This window comes from Castanea sativa, chromosome 2 (assembly GCF_040712315.1).
Source record: "Castanea sativa cultivar Marrone di Chiusa Pesio chromosome 2, ASM4071231v1".
In the NCBI taxonomy this organism is placed as follows: Eukaryota; Viridiplantae; Streptophyta; class Magnoliopsida; order Fagales; family Fagaceae; genus Castanea; species Castanea sativa.
In genome coordinates this window covers 28,328,180-28,336,726 of record NC_134014.1, presented here as the reverse complement: position 1 = coordinate 28,336,726, position 8,547 = coordinate 28,328,180, and the positions used below count along the sequence as shown (strand labels likewise).

Genomic DNA, 8,547 nt, shown 5'->3' with positions numbered 1-8,547 from the left:
ATAAGCCCAATGGGCCAACATGATATGAATGATAGCCAGCAGGCCCATTGGCATGGTAGGAAGAGAAGTAACAAAAGCAAAAGCCTAACGGACTGGATGTGCAAGGACCTCTGCTAAGCCAACGTCCAAGCCCATGGGGAAATAAGAGGAAACAGTACAAGCCCAAGAGCCCACGCCCTTCATGCTGTGAAGGGTAGACACGAACATAAGAGACACACAACAAAATGAGACATGACAAGAACTACAGAAGTGGCGTGGGAGGATAAGAAGACAAATGTAGAAGATAGTGGAACACACGCAAAAGGAAGTGGAACGCACAAGGGCTGGAGCACCATTCACTTGTACCTAGCTAATACAGGAGAGGTGGGCCCACGAGGGGTTCAGAGGGTGTGGTTTGGTGGAGGGGGAAAGGGGGCTATTTTGGGGTTCTTGCCAAGACTTCTTTTGGAAAAAATACCTTTCTAATATTACATTTCGCCTAAAAGAGGTAGACAAAGGGATGGAACCAACTCATGCATGCCATAAAGGTAGATAGAGAGAGGAGCACAAGCCCTTATCTATTCGGGGTAAAGTAGGAAAGGTGAGTGGAGAAATAAAACAAAGCAGAGTTTTGTCCTAGAACAAGGAGTGGTGCAGTAAGCACACTCTGAGCAAAAGTAGTGGCCGAGCAACAAACAGGTTAGTGGGCAATCTTGAAAGAATGCCTACAAAAAACTAAAAGCAGTTGGTGAAGCCTTAGGGACAAAAGTGAGAGAAAGTGATAAAAGGGAAGAGAGAAAACACAGTAGAAATAGGGGCATGCATCAATAGACCTTCTTTTCCCTCCTCTTGACAAACCCTCTCTCTAGAGCTCTACAAATCATAACCCATAACCATTTAGGCCCTTCCTCCAAAACAAACAATTTTGATGGCAGAAGCCTATAACAAGGTTGTTTGTGTTGGAGTTCGGATCCCTTGTTGGACCTTTTGTTGGATTGAGAGAGTGAACTTACATTATTTCACTTGCCTAGAGTTGTTGCCATCGTCTGGTTGTGTCTTCTTTTAACTTGCTTAGCATTCTTATCATTTGTTCAGCTGTAGTGTTTTACACTGTTGGTTTTTCTGCCGTAGCACTTCTTTTATTATATTTGTTGTATCAATTTTTCTACCGCAGCACCTTTTTATTATATTTAATGTATCAATTTTTCTATCGTAGCACCCTTTTATTATATTTGTTGTATCAGTCGCTTTGCCTTGGCATCTTTTATTGTACTTGTTGTATTAGTTATCTTGTTGTGATTTTCTTTTATGTTCTGCTATATCAGTTATTCTGTCATGATGTTATCTGTTGTGCCTGCCAAGGCACCCAGTTTGCCGTAGCACTTTCTATCTCATCTGAACATCGAGAATGCCTGGTTTGCACACAAGTTGGCCTGCAGTATAATCCCATTAGGATAATAGGCTAGTCCCAACTCCTTGACCCATCATTCCACAGACCTGAGTGTAGCAGAACAGGCTCTGGCTAGGGATGAAAATTTTGCCCCGCCCCGCTTGATCCGCCCCTCCCTGCTTCGCCCCGCGCGACTTTTCCCTGCCCCGCAAAGGTGGTGAGGCGGGGATGGGGAGAGATTTTAGCCCCACACTATGGGGTGAGGCAGGGATGTGTTTAGACTTTTTAGACCCACCCTGCCTCATCCCGGCCTTGCTCCATGTTGATAAGGGTTAAATTGTAAATTTTTCATACCCTAAAACCCTAAAATTTAAACAAACATATTATTAGCTTATTTTATTCTACCTAACGTGGTTTTCTGTCTCTTTTTTCTCTCTAGCAATGTTGGAAATAAGGTACCAATTTTAATGTTTTCTTTTGTCTTTATTAGAAAAAAATTTATATACCATTGAATAATTGATTTTGTACTATGAGATTTTTATTTTTATTGTGATAGTGTCTTGTTAAACAATTGGATAATATTATTTGATATTTGCTAAAAATTAGTTTGATTTGATGGGATAAATTTATTTGTAATTTTAAGTAAATTTTTATTAATGAATTAGATTTTATTAAAATTTTTTTAATAACTATGGACAAATCAACAAAAAGTAGAGTTTTGCGAGGTGGAGCGAGACTTCGCGGGCCCCCAAGAGCTAGGAATGGGGCAAGAAAATTTCCCCGTTATGTGGGGCGGGGCGGGAATGGGAGAAGATAAAACCATACGGGGTGGGGGCGAATATCCCATCTTTTGGCCTTGCCCTGCCCCATTGTCATCCCTAACCCTGGCCCATCAAACGTAAAAAAAAAAAAAAAAAAAAAAAAAAAAAAAAAAGAAAAAAAGAAAAAAAGTTACATTAAGTAAATTTAGTAGTTGGTAAAAAAGAAAAGAAAGTAAATCCGTTGGGATTTGATGGTGTTTTCTTTGTTTGAGAGGGTGAAATTGTCGTAAGTTTCTTCATGGGCGGTAAAAATAAAAAAAAAATTGTGAAAACGGCCGTAGTAATAATAATAGTAATAATAATAATAATAATAACAAAAAACAAAACACAGGATGATGAGAATCAACAAGTATTCAAGGATCCATTGCATGTTCCAGTTGGGCCTATTACAAGAGCAAGATCCAAGAAGATCCAAGAAGCACTTAATGGGCTGATTCAAGAGATTTGGGCTGATTCTAACGCAGGACATTCCAAGCTTGGCCCAAAGGAAGATGAAAGTGTAATAAATTTAATTCAAGCTACTTAGGGCTGATCTGGCTTAATTGGGAGTGATTTATGTCATGAATTAATGGCTAATTGACTTTCTAGCAATATATCAGTTAAGGCAGATTTTTTTCCTATTTTGGATCTGCTAATTTCAGACCAAATGAACTTTTATTTAGGGTTTTATTATTTAGTACGTTTTTTAGGTATTTTCCTTGTTTTTAGGTGCATTTAATGCTTTTTAGGTCAAACTTGATTCCTGATATGGTAAGGTATCAATTAGGATTATTTTAGAATATATTTTCTTGTCTGTCAAGTTTTGTGGAGTCCTTAAATAGGCCCTGAAGTCTGTAAACGTTTTTCAGAAAATTATTGAATAAAATTCAGAAAAGGTGAGGCTTTGCTCTCTTTTGGTTCTTCAAGAACTGTGAACTTATCAAGGATTCTTCCTTGTGGCGTACAAACTTTATACCTTTGGTTCGTGATTCTTTATAATCATTGGGTCAAGGTCAACTTATACCTTTGGTTCGCGTTTCGATTATAAACGTTGGGTCAGAGTTTCTATCATAAATCTGTTTTTTAGCTTTCCTGGGTTAAATATTCCAATATTTTTGTTGGGTCTCAAAGCGTGTCGATTGGGGTTCGCATCATTTGGTATCAGAGCACAGGTTCTAAAATCAGTTTTCTATCCCTTTATCTTTTGTTTCCTGTTATCATCCTATCCTGTTTCTTTTGTGTTCTTCATTCATCGTTCTTATTTTTTTGTTTTTGTTGAAGTGCACTAGGTTAAAATCGTGCACCTAGTTCCCCCAAAAAAAAAAAAAAAAAAAATTTGTAGTTTCAGTTCTCTCAGACCAAAATATTGTTTTCTTTTGTCTTCTTCCTTTGATTTGGTATTTCTGTAATATCTTCTTGCCATTGGTATCTGTTTTAACACTATAAGTTGAATTTCTTGATCAAGTTTATTAGTTTATTGCAGAACTGAAAAGGCGAAACTACGAGTGGAAAAAGGCAAGAGAGTGTGAGACTAATATCGGGAAAAAGCCAATTTAAGAGTGAAACACGAGTGAGAGTGACATAATTTGAGTGCAAACACGTGAGGGAGTGTTGGGAGGAATTATTTCTAACAATTCTCTGTTGTTTCAAAAGTATGTCTTTCAGGTGTGAAACATCAAATAGGGAAGGAGGGGAGGAGTCGTCCATCATTTTACAGGCTATGCAACAACAATTTGAACGCATGAACGTGGTATTTAATGAGATTCGGTATCGGATGGATAGGCAAGACACTGTTATTGCTACTTTGCGTGAGGAGCGTCCCCAAAGAGGCCCTAATGCTAGAAGGCAAGAAAGGCGTTCTCGCAGGAATGATTCTGATGACTACCACGAGGATGAGTTTGAAGATGAAGAAGATCAATCTTCATTGAACAATGAGAGCAGGTTTGTGCCAAGGAGAGAAAAGCGTGGTAGAGGTTTTCGAAGAGATCCAAGATGGCAAGATGGGACTGACAGGAACCTAGGAAACATAAAAATGAAGATACCAACATTCCAAGGGAAAAATGATCCAGAAGCATACTTGGAGTGGGAGAAGAAGGTGGAGTTAATCTTTGAGTGCCGCAACTACTCCGAGGAGAAAAAGGTAAAACTCGCTGTCATTGAGTCTACTGACTATGCTATTATATGGTGGGATCAACTTGTGATGAACAGAAGGAGAAACCATGAGAGACCTATTGAGAGTTGGGAGGAAATGAAGGCAATCATGAGGAGGCGGTTTGTTCCTAGTCACTACCATAGGGACTTGTATCAGAAATTACAGAGTCTTACTCAAGGCTATAGGAGCGTGGATGACTACCACAAGGAGATGGAGATTGCCATGATTCGGGCAAATGTAGAGGAGGATAGAGAAGCTACCATGGCAAGGTTTCTGAATGGGCTGAATCGGGATATTGCCAACGTGGTGGAGTTGCAGCACTACGTGGAGTTGGAGGACATGGTGCACATCGCAATAAAGGTGGAACGACAGCTTAAAAGGAAAGGAACTGTGATGCGAACCTCAATCGACACGCTTTGAGACCCAACAAAAATATTGGAATATTTAACCCAGGAAAGCTAAAAATCAGATTTATGATAGAAACCCTGACCCAATGTTTATAAGAGAAACGCGAACCAAAGGTATAAGTTGACCTTGACCCAATGATTATAAAGAATCACGAACCAAAGGTATAAAGTTTGAACGCCACAAGGAAGAATCCTTGATAAGTTCACAGTTCTTGAAGAACCAAAAGAGGGCAAAGCCTTACCTTTTCTGAATTTTATTCAATAATAATCTGAAAAACGTTTACAGACTTCAGAGCCTATTTAAGGACTCCACAAAACTTGACAGACAAGAAAATATATTCTGAAATAACTCCTAATTGATACCTTACCATATCAGGAATCAAGTTTGACCTAAAAAGCATTAAATGCACCTAAAAACAAGGAAAATACCTAAAAAACGTACTAAATAATAAAACCCTAAATAAAAGCTGATTTGGTCCGAAATTAGCGGATCCAAAATAGGAAAAAATCTGCCTTAACTCGATACAGCCGGAAAGTCAATCAGCCATTAATTCATGCCATAAATCACTCCCAATTAAGTCAGATCAGCCCTAAATAGCTTGAATTAAATTTACTACACTTTCATCTTCCTTTGGGCCAAGCTTGGAACCTCCTGCGTTAGAATCAGCCCAAATCTCTTGAATCAGCCCATTAAGTGCTTCTTGGATCTTCTTGGATCTTGCTCTTGTAATAGGCCCAACTGGAACATGCAATGGATCCTTGAATGCTTGTTGATTCTCATCATTCTCCCTCTCTTCAAAAGGATTCGTCCTCAAATCGTCACCTACATCAAAAGGAGAAAGATCAGAAACATTAAATGTAGCACTAATGTTATACTCACCAGGAAGATCCAACTTGTATGCATTATCATTGATTCTCTCAAGGACTTGAAATGGACCATCTTCTCTAGGATGCAGCTTAGACCGCCTACGAGCTGGAAATCTTTCTTTTCTCATATGCACCCAAACCCAATCACCCGGTTCAAAGAGGACTTGTCGACGACCCTTGTTGGCTTTAGTCACATATTGCTCATTCTTCTTCTCTATATGTTGCCGTACACTTTCATGGAGTTTCTTCACCATCTCAGCCTTCTTCTCACCAACCAAATTAGTCATTTCATTAACTGGTAAAGGTAGCAAATCCAAAGGTGTTAGTGAATTAAAATCATAAACAATCTCAAATGGTGAAAAATTAGTAGTAGAATGAACACTCTGATTATATGCAAACTCAATGAATGGCAAACGATCCTCCCAATTTTTCAAGTTCTTCAGAATTATAGTATGGAATTCCTCAACTTGACTTTGAAGTTCCTTTGTCTCCTCCGGATTACTCCTATAGGCTGGTCGGTTAGGAATTGTCGCACCTGGCACAAAATCAATAGGTCGCAACCCACTAGTAACATCATTAGGAAACACGTCCTCAAATTCCTGCAACAAAGACACAACAACACTAGGCAAAGATTCGTCAAATTTGTTAGTATTAAAACACACCTCTTTGTACAAGAGTACAAATATAGGCTGGTTTGTATAAAAAACACTCTTGACATCACTCGCCTTAGCATAAAAACTTCCTTGTTTTTTTGTTTTTCTCTCATTTTTTCCACCCTCAACTGTCTTTTCACTCTTTTTTATGGTTTCACTCTCTTTTTTCTGTTCACACTCTTTTATTCTTTCACTCTCTTTCTCATTATCTTTTTTTGCATTCTCAATCTCACAATTTTTCAAGTCATTTTCTCTTTTCAGTTTCACTTGATCTTCATACACTTGTCTCGGAGTCAACGGTACAAGAGTAATGGTTTTACTATCTTTAACAAAAGAATACCTATTCTTGAACCCATCATGATTGACTCTTCACAACCGCCATGGCCTCGCCCAATAAAATGTGACCCGCTTGCATTGGAACAACATCACAAAGTACTTCATCCTTGTACCTCCCAATTGAAAAAGAAACCAATACTTGCTTATTTACCTTAACTTCTCCACAATCATTCAACCACTGCAACTTATATGGTCTAGGGTGTTTCAAGGTAGATAAATTCAATTTTTCAACTAAAGTAGTACTAGCCACATTAGTACAGCTCCCCCCATCTATAATCATACTACATACCTTGTTGTTGACGTGGCATCTAGTGTGAAAAATGTTCTCCCTCTGTCGTTCCATGTCATCCTCTTTGACTTGGGCACTTAAAGCACGCCTTGCAACAAGCGACTCACCCTCCACTGGATACTCCACTTCTTCATCACAAGCATCCTCAAGTGATGGAATCTGGTCATCATCTTCCTCGCTTTCAGTTTCCACCTCTCCATCAATACGTGCGATCATGGTCCTCTTATTTGGGCATTGTGAAGCAATATGACCAACTCCCAAACAACGAAAACACTTAATATCATGATTACGAGTCTGGGATTCAGTTTTACCTTTGTTGACACTAGGAGCTTCATCTCTCCTTTTTTGTGGTTCGGATTTGGACTTGAAAACAGCCCCTTCGTCTTTTCTCCCATTTGACCTCCATAAAGTAGAGGAGCCCGGATTTTGAAATGACCGAGTTCCTTTCCTTTTAAGCTGTCGTTCCACCTTTATTGCCATGTGCACCATGTCCTCCAACTCCACGTAATGCTGCAACTCTACCACGTTGGCAATGTCCCGATTCAGCCCATTCAGAAACCTTGCCATGGTCGCTTCTCTATCCTCCTCTACATTTGCCCGAATCATGGCAATCTCCATCTCCTTGTGGTAGTCATCCACGCTCCTATAGCCTTGAGTAAGACTCTGTAATTTCTGATACAAGTCCCTATAGTAGTGACTAGGAACAAACCGCCTTCTCATGATTGCCTTCATTTCCTCCCAACTCTCAATAGGTCTCTCACGGTTTCTCCTTCTGTTCATCACAAGTTGATCCCACCATATAATAGCATAGTCAGTAAACTCAATGACAGCGAGTTTTACCTTTTTCTCCTCGGAGTAGTTGTGACACTCAAAGATTAACTCCACCTTCTTCTCCCACTCCAAGTATGCTTCGGATCATTTTTCCCTTGGAATGTGGGTATCTTCATTTTTATGTTTCCTAGGTTCCTGTCGGTCCCATCTTGCCATCTTGGATCTCTTCGAAAACCTCCACCACGCCTTTCTCTCCTTGGCACAAACCTCGCCTTCATTGTTCGGTGAAGCTTGATCTTCTTCATCTTCAAACTCATCCTCGTGGTAGTCATCGAATCATTCATGTGAGAACGCCTTTCTTGCCTTCTAGCATTAGGGCCTCTTTGGGGACGCTCCTCACGCAAAGTAGCAATAACGTGTCTTGCCTATCCATCCGATCCCGAATCTCATTAAACACCACATTCATGCGTTCAAATTGTTGTTGCATAGCCTGTAAAATGATGGACGACTCCTCCCCTCCTTCCCTATTTGATGTTTCACACCTGAAAGACATACTTTTGAAACAACAGAGAATTGTTAGAAATAATTCCTCACAACACTCCCTCACGTGTTTGCACTCAAATTATGTCACTCCCACTCGTGTTTCACTCTTAAATTGGCTTTTTCCCGATACTAGTCTCACACTCTCTTGCCTTTTTCCACTCGTTGCTTCGCCTTTTCAGTTCTGCAATGAACTAACAAACTTGATCAAGAAATTCAACTTGTAGTGTTAAAACAAATACCAATGGCAAGAAAATATGAAAGAAACACTAAATCAAAGGAAGGAATACCAAATCAAAGGAAGAAGACAAAAAAGAAAACAATATTTTGGTCTGAGAGAACTGAAACTACAAACAATTTTTT

General features: G+C 39.4%; 1 pseudogene; it reads left to right on the top strand.

Moving 5' to 3' along the window:
- Positions 1 to 231: 231 nt before the first annotated feature.
- Positions 232 to 8,547, top strand: part of LOC142625154 (uncharacterized) — a 15,224-nt pseudogene continuing 6,908 nt past the window's right edge.